Here is a 15,054-nt window from a genome sequence, read left to right as displayed (position 1 = left end):
TGGACTATATACGGCAAGCTAACACTGTCTGATGTTTGTCTGCGCGCGGATTACACCCATGGTTTTCTGTCGGTCCCATCTCGAGCCCCACTGACGTGCGGAGCCTGTCATGCTCCTGGCCGCGTTTATCACGCAATAGTTGCGAGACAGCTCCTAAATTAAATCCATGGGTTTTACTTGCCAAAACGACAATATGACTACGAGGCATAGTGTAGCGGTGCACTCAATATTAATTTCGACCACCTGGAGATCTTTAACGTGCACCGGATGCACAGAACAGGGTTGTTTTTTTTTTGCATCTCGCCCTCATAGAAATACGGCCGCTGCGTCCTGGATTTGATCATGTGATCTCGGGCTTGGAAGCTCAACACTAAAGTCACTACGCTTCCACGCCGGATGAGACGCCATGTAGCTGCCATGTCTTTGTGTCTTCTGCCCAAAGAGGACTTTCCTTCCCTTCTGAATCGCACCAACATGTCGCATCTGATAGTTAAAGCACTTTCCGAGGAGTTTCAGCGTATAACGTTAAACATTGCTATCGCTGTCAATTCCTCGCCTTGCAGAAGAAGCTGGGAATTCTCGTTCTTCGTTTTTGGCCCAGAATAGGCAATGAAATGAAGTGCGCCAATCTTGAAATGGCCTTCTGGAATCTAGTCATGTTTAGTATTTTCGTTTAGCATCCCGTTAAGGTCCTTATGACCTGACATTTTGAGGCCCTGAGAATTTTTGCCGTATATTGAAATATTTCCTTCGAATTTCATATTCCTCATTACGGAGCGCATTTGGAGCATTGATGGAGTCACCGATACGTTCATTACTTATTCTTCCGGCTGTTTTCTTCTCACAATGGGTACCGCTTAACGATGCGACTCCGTCGCCGGTCTTAAGCCGTGCTCCTATCTGGCCACCGTTAGCGTGCGAAGCACCATCACGTGGCGTAAACAGGCCATTAGCGGCATCGTGATCTTCTTTCGCTCATCCTTGGGAACTTGCCAGATGCGCTGAGTCGTCGGTCGTCTGCAGAGCGAATCCGGCGTTCCTTGAACTTCGTTAGATGTTTCCCGTTCTGAAAGCAAAGCAAACACGCCTCCGCCAAGCGATGGAGAGGGGAGGAAAATAGTTATCGGTTTCGCCGTGAGAAACACTCCACAGCCAGACACCAAGCAAACACCGGTCAGTTTTTCTTTTATTCTACATGTATTGCACATCAGGTGAAGTTGCTGTTCGTTCGATCGTCCATTGCGAACAGCACCTCCCTGCACCACTCGCATTTTTTTTTTCGTTTGCGGTAGCGTGCTTCTTTGCTACCGGTGTGCCGGTTCGCCTTGGTGCGTCACTGAGAAGGTTACAGCAATCTTGCTAAGTCCAGGCCTAAATGAAATTGTAAACAAATTTCCGGATAATGAACTTTGCGCGTGCGTCTGAGTGGGCGTGTTTTCTCTGAATTGATTACTTTCATCCGTCATCACTCAATAAACTTGAACGAGCATGCCAAGCTCGCCGCTATGCGCTAACATCTACACTCATGTTTACATTATTTCTCTCTGTGAGATAGGCTCTGTATAGAAGACTAACTGCTGAAAGAACAAACTGGCATCCAGCTGAGATTTTGTAGCGTGAAACAGAAAAAAAAACTAAAGAAAAGTGGTACGAAATCTGCTCAAACAGATGCACTGATGACATAAAATTCGGGCTAAAGAGTCGTTCGAGCCCCGGTGTCCAATGGACTCTTTGACTACAGCTTATTTTGGCTCGCAATAGGTGTGAGCACTGCTTTGCGTGTTCGCGGAACTCTACAAGACAGGAACATCATGCCTGCTCTTCTTGCGCGTGCGTATCCGCAGGCATGTATCCTAGTTAGTTTTCATGTAGTTATTTCTGTGTGTGTGTGTGTGGGGGGGGGGGGGGGGGGGGCAGGAGGATGTTTCCGGGGAGGTTCCCCGAGAATTTCTCCCCCCCTCCCTATTGTAAGGGTGGTGTGACATGTGCGGGTGATTGTTTATGACAACTGACAACTATGCTTTGTGGAAAAAAACAGAGTTTGTAACGAAATCAGCGTTCTTTATGGTGAAGTCAAGATTTATTACCACCGTTCACTTTTTGGAGACGAACTCGGCACCATATTTGTTTCCACACTTCATGCGCAAATAAACACCTGACAACGCTGTTAACAAACAATGCTGTTAATCACTAGTGTCAGATGCGGATCGCTGGCGCCCTCTGTATCCTAATTTCTATTATGAATACACAATCCCTACGTGACAATGAACTCAAGTGCTAACACGGTGCCACCATCTGACGTGCTATCCATTCTGTAACTCTAATGGTCCACCGGCTATCCTGCCTAAGCATTACATGACCTGCACAGCTCCATTTTTTTCTCTTAATGTCAATTAGAATATTAGCTATCCCCGGTTGATCTCCGATCCACACCGCTCTCTTCCTGTCTCTTAACGTTAAGCCTAATATTTTTCGTTCCATCACTCTCTGTGCGGTCCTTCAGTTGTTCTCGAGCTTCTTTGTTCGTCCGAGTTTCTGCCCTATATGTTAGCACCAGTGGAATGAAATGTTTGTACACTTTTTTTTCAAGGAACTGTTAAGCTCCCAGTCAGGATTTGGCGATGCCTGCCGTATGCACTCCAGCCCAATTTTATTCTTCTGTAAAGTTCCTTCTGTGAGTGGGTGTGTTAGTGAGTGAATAAAGGCGTGAGCTGACTTCACTATAACCGAAAGTGAGTATCAGCTGGAGCGAGTGGGCTGGTTAAAGTGAGCACGAAAGAAAGTCACTGATGGTGATTTCAAGTCGACGTTGGTATATTAACGTCAGTTACTGTCGGGGAGTGTCAGTGAGCGGGCCTTGGAAAATATTGGTGAGAGAATGCGAGTGAGTGTCTGCCTATTCTACCTACCTATGCCTGTCGGTGTGTGCTTCCTCTGTCATCATCCTGAACCCCGCCATGATAGGCTGCAATATTGCATCCGAACGATCCATACATGGAGGAACGCGATGCGTTGCAAAGCGACGAATACGACGATGAAGACGCTGCACGTGCGCCGGATCAGACAACTTTTCTTGTCCTAGCCGTATATATTGTGTGAATATATACTTTGCCTACATCTCGCCTCCGTCACACTTTGGTGGAGATGAGGGCAAATGCAAGGCAAATGCAAGACAAAAAAAAAAAAAAAACTCGTGAAGATGCGAGGTGAAATCGAAAAGAAAGAAAAAAGAATACTTGCCTGTATCTTTGATAGTTCGCGTCGTTTCTGAGTGAGTCGAACAAAAAAAAAATATAAGTGAGATAGAAAGAAAGAAAAATTAGCGGAGCTTGCACTAGTGGTGCAAGCCAGAAGAAACAGCGAAGCTGATCGGCCGCTAGCTGGTCTGGCTTTACGGGTTATGTTTTCCCGGAATTTATTTATTATTAATCGATTATCGATAACCTATTGATTGGCTACCGCAAGGTAATGGCCACGTACTTGGGCTAGGCTAAGCACAGCCAAATCATCCCCAGCATTTCCGGAATTCATTTATTATTGATCGATTATCAATTAGCTATTGATTGGCTATCGATTTGCTATCGATGACTGACTAAGCTTAAGTAGTCATAACCATGCTTAGCTAGACTTAGGCAGGCTCAGCTTCGCCAGTTCACGTGGGTATGTGCTATTTCTTAAACCCTTTCTGCACGACCACCAGGATGGGCCCACATTTTCTGTTCGTGGTTGACACATTACGCCCGGCTTAAACAGCTCCGCATTTAAATGCGTATCGCCAGTCCTCACTCATTTAGTTTGTGTATTTAATGTCCCATTAACACTGCATGATTTTTATTAATGTTTCTAAAGAATGTTTCAAACTGAACGATTCCGAGGAAATGTGCTGAAACTCAATTTTCAATGGGCAGAATTAAGTGGCGCCTCAATGGCTTAAAGCGACGCTTTCTTGCCTCCAATTTGGAGTCCGTTTCTGATCATTATCAAATGCGCAGGGGCCAACTGAATTTTAAACGCCACGCTTCCACTACTTATCGTAATCGGTCCACAGCAAAAATGTCCTTCTATCTGCTTATATATAACCTAATTTCGACCACATCTCTTGCAACACTTTCACACCCTTTCGGCACCCTTAACTTTGATGAATATCTGATCAGCGTAGGTCAAATGGGGTTTTTGACTGAAGGTAGTGCTGCTAGGTGTGTTTTTAGTTCAATCACGTGATTTATGACGCACGCGCATTGCAGCAACTGATTTAAACACGCGGAAATCATCGGCACCGTGCGTTTCAGGCAGATTCAAAAGCTGTTGCGCTTTGCAACGGCTTGCCAGTATTAGACGACGCGATAACTACGTCGAGGTGTGGTGGACGTATAGATTACTTGTTCACCACAGGGATTCTCAACAAGGAAGCAGTCAACTACGCGTCCTACTTTACCGTCCCAGATGGATATTATGAACAATTACTAAATGATTCGAAACTATGGACACGTCCTAATCTGTAAGTAAAGATGCCTGTACAATGTACATACCATGTGTTGTGTTTCAATGAACCGTTCTCCAAATGTACGAAGGCTTCCCTTACAAGGATCGACATCAAAGATGTGTTAGGTCTAATACTTTTTTTTTTCTCTGGCACGTCTAAAATCTTCTATTTTGTGGTTAGTGGCGCTGGCACCTAGCTAAGTCCCTGAGCACTTCGTTGACATAGCTACAGCAGACACTTCAAGCCAGAGCACCAGCAAACTGACAGCCGTATATCGGAATCTTCCTAGTAACAGCGAGCCGCACTGTAGATCCCTGCCTCCTTTTTTTTTTCTCGCTTAGTGCAACGATGACCACATCCCTTATACCCTGTTCTTTCTGCTATCATGGACAGTTTTCTTCCTCTTTCTCAGCTGGGTATGTAGCTTTGTGTGCATGTGCGCGTGCGTGCGTGCGTGTGTGTGTGTTTCAGATGACGATGGTGGTGCTTTTGAATACCGCGGAATGTATACAGAGGAAAAAATGCGCTCGGAGGAAGGCCCCGCATGTCAGCGACAAGACTAAATGGGACAACCTTCCGCTGAAGCTGCGCCGTGCTTCTCGTGCTTATGAGCCCAAGGATCCCAGTTCCTTGCGTCATACTCCCATCGCTTGGTATTCCAGGCAGTGGTAAAAAGGACAAAAAAAAAAGCGAACAATTTATTATAACCAAACGACGTCGTGTAAGTTGACGCTGGTCACTTTTTCTGCCTTTCATTTTGTATAGTGTAAGTTGTATTATTTCTTACGTGATTCTGGACAACTTCTTTCCGAAGACCCCGTGGGGTTCGCAGCACGCCAGTTTTGATATCGCAGCAGCTTTCGTTGGCTCTATGCCTATGCTAATCCTGCCCCTGATTTTCTGTGACATATCGCCAGGATTACTTTGTTTCCTGAGGGCGCTTGCGAGAATGACACTCAAGCGCTGTCTCTCTTTCTCTTTGTTTCTTTACCAGGTTCCTTTTTTCCTTCTTTTTCCCCTTTTTGGTAAGCCAGGGCCTGGCTTACCAAACTGGCTTGGTCAACGTGTCACAAGACTTTCTGTTTTCATGCGCTCTTTTACTCGCGATTTCGTATCCCGCGCCTCAACAAAATATTTGCTTCTAATACATTGCTTTATTCCACCAGAGAAACGCCTTCCGAGAGAAGCACGTGACAGGAATGTTTCTTACGTAACTCCTGATGCTTCGCTTCGGCCCAGAAAGACATCGCTGGCACATTGCTGTCGTTCCTGTAATTTGTGCCTCCCCCCCCCCCCCTCCCTATTTTCATGCTTGAGGTGCTTTCCAAACAACAAGCGAGGTAAGGAAGACCTAGAGTTGTTTCTAAAGAAAAAATGCGAATTTCGTGGAAGGAATTTTTATCACATCACGTACCCTTAAAGTCGTAGATGCGCATTATGGGGAACAGCTAAGGTGCGCAATCGAGCAGCGAATTCCAAACGTTTTGTAACACGTAGCCCTCAAAGGACAGACATCAGGTTATTCGGTAGGCTGAGTTCAGGAAAACGTGGAAATAAAAAAATAAACACAAACAAAACATTCGGCCTCATCAATTGTTTCGTAACGCGCCGCTAGAGAGAGGCATCGAATGTCGGCGCGGGAGTTTATTGCAGGGGTAATATAGAAGGTATTGAAGTCCTTCTGCCCACTCTTACGTAATTTCCGAATACTCAACAGCCTGTCTAGCCAGTGATTGCTGAAGGTTATAAAAACGTTATGCGATTTCTTTACTGCAGTGCATGATACGTAGGAGAATTATTGGGCGTTCTCCTACATAATTCATGCATTACATAGTCCCTATATTTCCTTTACCACAAGTACATCACGTGTGTACCTTGTGTATTTTATATTCCGAAACAGGGGGCGCGTTTCAGTTGGAAGATAAATGTTTTGTTTTCGCTGTCTGAGGCGCAAGACATTTGACAAGTTGGCGTGGTATACCCTACAGTTGTCTCTCCGGAGTCAGAAATCCCAAGTCAACGATGCTGTCGCTGTATATCTGTCGCTGTAGAGCCGGTCCTTCTGATCTAGTAGTACTTTGCCGACCCGTTAGGATAGGCTAGCGTGAACAAAAACACATAAGTAGTCTCATAAACTCCTACGCGTCGAGATCATCATCCCACTCTCTCTAGCTTTCGTGCTTCTAATCAATGTCAGGGGCCAGCGCTGAAGCCTCGGTACCGCAGAGACTACTATTTCGCCATCCATTCGTAGTGACGTACTCGCCCCAGGAATTGTTCGAGTATACGATGGACACAGAACAATAATGCTTGCAGGCCACTGGCCTAGCATTCAGCTAAGAGTCCTCGAATGCTTCACTTTTCACCAAATGTCTTCGACTCAGGGACTGAAGTGAGATAGTCAGAGAGCTTTTTAGTGTGTAACGCATTACAGCCATTGCGGGCGGCAAGGCAGTGAGCCCCTTCGGCTGACAGCGATTGCTGGTGCTTCTGCCGACGCCCGTATACCTGCTATGTAGGCGCTCCACGTGGTAACACGTTCATGCGCCTTTCGTTTGGAGCCCGGGCTAAGTGCCACTCACATCTGACTCTTTGAGCTCGAGGTCGTGGGCTTGAACCCAGTCGCGGCGGCCACATTCGAAAAGAAAGGGTGACAGTGCAAGATATCTCGTGTACCGCGCATCGGGTGCTCGCTAAAGAACACCGGGTGGCCAAAAGTAATCGTGAGTGCCAGTCAAATTATTCCAGGGTCATAAACAGATCGTGGTTTTGGCATGCAAACCGTACAATGTTTTTTTTTTTTTTGCATGGCTCTTTCTGCAGGTCGTGCCGGCAGATAATTTCAGCCACTATGGTTCAAGCTAAACGCCTGCCGAACATTACCTCCTTGCTTGCTTCAGTGCGAGCCCTCTTGGCAAATTTCTCCGCTATCGTGATTGTGCCGAAAGTAAACAATCTACACATTGGCACACTGGACAGGATGACCGCACGTTCTTTGTCTGTTCTCTTGGTGTGATTTGTGTTTATTTGCGTTATGAATTTTAGCACAACTTGCGTAAGCTAGACAACCGGGATGTCATAGCAACACTGGTTTTATTTTCTTTGATACTCCAGGACCTAATGAGTGATCTGTTCGTTACCGCCTTTATTTCCTGCCCTTCCAAGCCAGACTCCCCAGCTTTCTGAAGCAAGCCTCCCTGAGCCATTCGTCATCACACAGTGTTGCGTACCGTCGAGCCCGGTCATAACACATGCGATTTTTCAGCAAAGATGGTTTGATATCTCAGGTAGTTCGGTATAACTAAACTCGCCTATAGCGAAACCAAAGAAAATTTTTAAGATGCCTTCGATATATGCGAATTCTTTATCCCCCGCGGACAAAAACCAAAGCAAGTAAATAGTTTATTGTAAGGAGACTACGAGTATAATGTAGTAATATTGCCTGTGCCTTCAAATTTCTCAGCGTCATTAAGAATGTTTTTCTCGATGCGCGACAATGCGTACACCTGCTCCAGGCCCCTTACATCAATGGCGACTTTCTATATGGTTCTGACACGCTTGCAGTATTTGGGATTATGCTCGCACTTATGCCCGAATGAAGAAAAAAAACATGTATGATGAAAAAGTAAATAAACAACACAACTCCGCTCCACGCTCTGTTCGCAGTATGCAAACGGTTTATTGGCAGCGGGCAGTGAGTCCAAGAGTGACATTTATCCAACACCCAATTTGCTATGACAGAGCTATTCTACACGTGTATCAATCCGTAAGTTTCGCACGTGCAATATACAGAATAATTCTCCATGCGGGTTTGTTATATTTCGGTTTACCTGTATATCAATTCTTCACGGCCATGCGCTTCCCTCTATTCTCGGTCGCTGCGTCCGTATATTATCTTTCCTGCTCCGTTTTGCCATCGCCGAACTCCATCACGTATCTATCATCCTTTCGTTGCGCGTTCGTCTGCAACGCTTCAAGTCCTTTGCAAAGCCGGCATTAGGCGATTCTTCCATCTCTGATCTTTGAGTGTTTCTCATTCGTGTAACGACCGGGCAGAGTTACACTCGTGCTACTCATATGAGGCCATCAGCCATGAACCGGATATTTCCAGCCGGAGAAACATCAGGCTGTAAGTAAGCCGCGGAATCAGACATAAGATAGTTGAATCCAGAGGAGGAATGGCAAAAATGAAAATAAAAATAAAAAAGGAAGCAGAAGAACAAGCAGACGGGCGAAGCTAAAACATTGACATTGTGAAATGGAAGAGCAGGTAGCACAGATAAGAAAAAGGCAATCTAAAAAATTCCGTAAAAGAGTGAGAGGCGATTCGTGCACTGCAAAGTCTTATCTTGTAATGAAACAATAAAAAAAATGAATATACTACCCCACAGCCGAGACTGTTATTATGATAAACCCAGTCCGTTAGTTCGAGCCGTGGGTAAGGCGCTGTTGCTACGGGATTTGTAGATGTAGGAGTGTCGTAAGATGGTCGGGACTGATGGGCGGCCATTGGTGTTCTCCTATACCATCCAGTCAAGGAAGTAATTCCGGTGTTTCGAAGTGCCGTTGGCGCATGACGCAATAGCGCCTTCGTTTCAGCGAAGCTGTTACGTGGCTAGAAACGAGGTTTATTTCCACTTTTAATTTCTTCCGCGCTCACTTGAGTTTTACTCATGCGACGAGTTCGAAACAGCAGTCATTCGCTTCGGAATGGTTTGGGCTTATGGTGGGATTGGTGGACTGCGCAAGCTGAGGCTCTCCCATTGCCAAAATAAATAATTACAAATGCTGCTCTGCTAATGCCAAACGTTACATGTACAAGAATAATTCTGTTTAAACGGAGAGAGGCGACAAGTCCTGAAAGAAACACGGACACTTTTTTTCCCACTCGTTGGACTTCAATAAAAAGAAAACGAAAAGGTAGAAATCTAAAGCTACTGCAACCTGAAATTAAGGGATTAGAAGACGAAAAAACAATTAACTGGACAAACAGCTAAACAACAAACAACACATCAATAACACGCAATTGAGAGACGTAGTACAGATACGGAAGGAAACAGAAACTATGGAAAGTCTGGAGAGGAGTGCAGCTCGAAAAACGTGCTCATGGGAAAGTACGAAGCTCGGTACAGAAAGAGTACAATACGTTTTGCAAGATATGAACAAGGATGAAATGGCAGTTATATAGACTTTGCATTCTCTGGAAGTGCGAGTGTCTAATGAAAGAGGTGTGACGTGAGAGGGTCTATGTTCTCTGGTAGTCTTCTGCGAAACCCGCTGTGAAACAGAAGCAGAAATCAGTCGTTATGATTCCGTTTCTGTCACGACTGTGGTCTTCGTTGTCGCTGCATTGGTACCTGTGTCGTTACACACAGGTTAAACACTGAGGAAATTTACACCCTTAAGGGTGTTGTCCTGTATCTATACCTCAACCCATTACAACCCTAGAAATGGGTGTTTGAGCGCACAAACACATCCATATCAATGTTTTTTTTTTTTTTTTTGAGGTTGGGGGGGGGGGGGGGGGCGAGTTGGACTCTTTCCCCAATGGGTGTTTTGCCGTAATGCAGACTACGTACGTTTTTATTTCACAACGATATATTTCATTCTAAGGGTTCCATATTACGAAAACAAGCGAAATAATATACACTTTTATTTCGATTAGCATTCTTTGGAAACTTCCCCAAGTTTGTGGTTTCTATCCAAACTCCTACGGATATTCAGTGAACCACGTTGACTACTAGCTTGGGCCACTAGGTATTTGCTGACTTCTGGGTTGCCCAGTAGAAAAGATGGGCCACAGGAAATGAGCCCAAATAGACAACGTACTCCTACTGCTAGGTCTACTACTAGGCCTACTAGGCAACTTGGGTAAATTTGTATGTCCAAATAAAACTGTGGAACAGCGTATATGATATTGGTAAGGGCCATTTTTGGTCAATCCCCCAGAATCGGTGCGCCGAGGTGAAACAACGGGGATAATAGCCTCAATTATATTAAAGCGAGAGCGCCCTATAAAAAACAGTGCGGACGCATGATGGATAGCTACTGCAGCTAAGTTGCCGCCAGCATACTAAGGAGAGCGGGGGTTGCTACGCAGTTTAAACTGGGGCACAATGATTAAAACAAGGTATACAATATTGTGGCATCATTCGGCATAGCCGTGGCTGGCAGCGATATTGCCACTTCGTGTCTCTGCGGATGTGCCCATAATGTTTCATGATTCACGGATGACATGGATATTTGGCATGGGGATACAATACCCTTCATAGTAATCATCATAACTTAAAAATTAATTTATCGCCAATTACACACCCATCATAACAAAGATTACAGCCAGTCATCTCCAAGGCATGAACGCGCAGTCAATTTATTAATGTTTATATTACACAAGTAAGCCACGGAGACGACGCCTGTTTATTGACGTGGTCCTACATGCTATTAATTGTCTCTTGACTTATTGATTACAAATGGTACCCTGCCCTTATGGGGACACGAGCGAGAACGTGAGTCTGATAGCTGGCGTCAATATAAATTTAAAAATGATTATCAGGAATAACAAACTGTCACCGAAGGAACCGAGCAGCTGTCAAAGAAGCCAACGTTTTCCTAATGCACTAAAGTTATGGCAGTGGAATTGGTATTTAAATGTCATATTGCTTTTCATTATAAATGAAATCATTATGTATTCAGGGAGTCCTTCGGACAAGGCCTGACGAAATGAGAGTGTGTGCAAAAATAAATAATGGAAATATGTCGTGAACCGTCTCTGTACCTGTACGAGTTAGAGCCCATCAGTCATGCAATACAAAGACGCCCAGAATTCGAAAGTGATGCTTCAAAAAAAATAGAAACGCATTTTCGGCCCCTTAAGAGAGAAAGAGAGAGACATTTAGTTGCTCTAACATAGCCGAAATATGTCCTTAGCTTACAAGCAGTGAGGTGCGTTGCTTACGAAAAGGCAAAGCCCCCCCCCCCCCCCCCCCCCTTGGACAGAACCCGCCGTGGTTGCTTTGCGGCTATGGTGTTGGGCTGCTGAGCACGAGGTCGCGGGATTGAATCCCGGCCACGGCGGCCGCATTTCGATGGGGGCGGAATGCGAAAACACCCGTGTACTTAGATTTAAGTGCACGGATAAGAACCCCAGGTGGTCCAAATTTCCGAAGTCCCTCACTACGGCGTGCCTCATAATCAGATCGTGGTTTTGGCACGTAAAACCTCATATTTATATTTCATTTTTTCCCTGAACAGATCCGAACTTTATCTCTCGTATAATTTACCCTGGAATAGAAAGTCCTCCACCCTTACATTAATGACACGACTAGCCTCTGCACTGTTACGACACACCAAAATACGCTTTCTCTTGGCGTCTCGAGAACGTTTCCTGAACGTATGAAAAAAAAAGCATTATTCTAGTAATTGCTTCCATTCGAACTTAGCAGACTAACGTACCCTACGGCAGTCTGAGGCATACAAACAAACAGCTCGTTTCCCAGTAAGGCTTGAGTAAGCAAACGTTGCGACTTCCTATACGCGGAAGCCTTTCGATTTTCTCTTTATGCTTAGGAATTATCTCGCAGTGTAAATAAACATAGACCGAAATCGCATCTCCTTGTTTCTATACCAGCCATTGCTATTTCTTCAGGTAAACGACCTCACTAGAGTGAATTTTTTAGGTGGAATGGGAGTTGGACTGCTCGGTACAGTATGTTTGCAAACAGAACCATAACAGGATGAAAACACGGTACACAGTAATGGAGTACAAATACAGGAATGCGCGTGTGTGCATTTATTGTGCCTTGTGCTTTTGTGTTGTTAGAGCTCTAATAAAAAAAAACGATATCCAAGCACGTGTTGGCGGAAAAACAGCAAACGTGTAGGTTTCTATATATAGTATGAAAGTTGATAGACCTCGTGTACTTTAACAAAACAGCGTGTCTCAGATAGCACGCGACGATGAACGGAGCTGCTCTTTTTGGCGCATTTCTGGAAAGAATTTCTCGAAGCAATTTTTTTTTGTCCGCGCGTTTTGCCGTCTGCGTTTCAGTTCTACCGGGGCCGGCGGAATCCAACGATGTTCCATCAATAGGCATCGACGCTGCGGGAATGACCCTGAACTCGGCCTAGATTCTTTGTTGTGGCAAGCGGTCTCAGTTATTCATGTCTCGCTCACGGTTTAAGGCAACAGAAATGCTCTACGTCGTCTGTATTGATGTAGCCTAGGCCAATTGCAGCAAAAAGAAGCAGATCAAAAATAAACCTTGAACGGACAGAAAGGTGATCTGGCAAAATACAAGCGAAAGCCGACACAAACACAACGCTTATCACAACTGTGTGTTTTTGAAAGCGCGAAATTGTCCTGCGTACTTTCATTGTTTTACTTAGTTTTCTATTCCCCTGAAAATCGCTGATCGTTGTGCTTTCTATTTGTGTTCCGAGCCCAATGGCTGTAACGAGAAGACACAAACAAAAGCTGTGGGGCAAGAAAAGCAATTACAAGAAGGCCAGACAAGCTTGGTACATCTATCGCACTCCTGAAAATTCTTCGTCTTATAGAAAACAGAAAACGAAGGCGACAGCTCTATCTGCGTGCCAAACTCCAGAACGAAATCGTCGTCTGCTTTCAATTTCTGTTTTTGTCGTCTGCACATGGATTGAACTCTTGTGCGTGTGCCATTGCTGCAGCGACAATCAACGGCGCTACAGAAATAGGTGTTCTATTCCCTGCACGGCCCTGAACTCGCCCTAGATACATCACGACGCGCACTGCGGCTTCGTGTTTGCACAAGACTGGGAACACACACTGCGTCGTGGAGTTTCTCTCCAGGCCTGTCCCAGAAGAGATGCCGATAAAGTGAAGAATATTAAAAAAGCGGAGACGGGTGTTCCGGTCATGGGTATTTGTCTGCGCTGCATGGGGCACGAAGTACAGGGTTAGACTCACACTTCTGGATAACCAGTGACAAGCACCGTGACACCTATCTTCTTCTATCCAATAAACGGACTACTTGTACGTCAACAGCTTCCCCATGGCATCCTCGCCTGCCTGTTCTTATTCGTGAGCACATGACCTCCTTGTTTTCTCTCTTGCTTCGCGGTAAAGTCAGTTACAGGGGCGTAATAAAGCTGGCCGAGTAGGCATTGCTGCCCTACTTTCGCCAGGAGACAAAAGACAATTGGGATCAAATTAATAAACCAGGCGGCTTCGTTATTAAAACGTCAGGGGCACAGCTCTAGTTTAACCCTTTTTCTTTTTTGCAACTGACCTTCTTACTTTTGGCGCAAGGGTACCGGTTCCCACAAATCCTTTCTTTTGTAATGTAAGGAAAAATAGTGGCTGCGCTTGTATTACGAGGAAAAGTTACCTTACTTCCTTTCATCCTTTCGTTCTTTTTCTATCTTTCTTTATTTCAGCTAGTTCTTTCAAACGAGTGCAGATGATCAGAGTGCAGATGATCAGAGAACCAGACGACAAACTATTCGTCTCCGTCGTCTTGCGTGACCCAGATGTGTCAGGCAGGCTCCTCGAGTAGATGTTTCCATGGCGACTGAGTTCCACGTCGTCTGTTTCGAGCATCTGCCAGCAACCTGCGAGACAATCCGTATCCACCCGCTCGACGGAGGCGACTTTCCTCTTATATCCTTTGTAATAAAGCACGAAACAACCAGGGTGGCATAGTTGCATGTTTTTCGTCGACTGCCCGTTTCCTTTCTTTCCTGCTTTGCAGACGATTCTGTTTTTTTTTCTTTTCTGCCATAATGTTTTTCACAAATATATGTTCTTGGACACTTTTGTCGTTTGTTTTTTCTTTGCTTTAAGTGCATCGATTTTCAACAGTGTGTATCGTTGCTTGTCATGATATTGTACGTTCCCAGTTTGGCATCATCTCTGTTTTACACACAAAAGCACTGGGCGCTTGGCGCCGTTACGTTTGAACGCCAGGTTGGCTTAGCGTAAACCTACGGTTGTTTCAAGCGCGAACTTCAGCGTCCGTCAGTCAGAAGCAGAGAGAATCACCTCCAGCGCTCGGCATTGTCGTCTGTTTGAAGTTGCTGACTCTGTCGACTCTGTTTACCGCATACTCCGTGAATTATTGTAGCCTGTGGTCATCGGGGTAAATTGAGTGGTAACTGTCCATCGAACTGCGATGACCTTATTGTGTCGAAAATTCATACTTTTGATGTGTATGTGTTTGTCGCTTCCCAACCATACACATACACAGAGAGGTAATTTTGGTGTTTGTAATTAGCGAAATTATATATCGAAATGTTTACACAACCCTGTAAGCAGACAACAAATTTTATAGCTCTGTATATACCTACAATTGGGAAATTCAAAGTTTTGCTTTCGCTATGGAACCATGAAAAGCCGTAGTGATTGCAAACAAGATAAGGCTGAGCAGCTGCCAGCAGCAGTGAAGTGGCAACCACTGTAACCAACGCTCACCGAAATACCGAAGGTTTGCCGAACACCCAAGGCAACCATTGGCTTAGAGTAAGAATACCTCAGTTGTTCAATGTTCGAGTTATTGGAAGGTTATATAAATTACTTGTATTCGTTTGGCCTGGCT

The sequence above is a fragment of the Dermacentor silvarum genome, chromosome 5 (genome assembly GCF_013339745.2).
Source record: "Dermacentor silvarum isolate Dsil-2018 chromosome 5, BIME_Dsil_1.4, whole genome shotgun sequence".
In the NCBI taxonomy this organism is placed as follows: Eukaryota; Metazoa; Arthropoda; class Arachnida; order Ixodida; family Ixodidae; genus Dermacentor; species Dermacentor silvarum.
Note: the sequence above shows the minus strand (reverse complement) of the source record.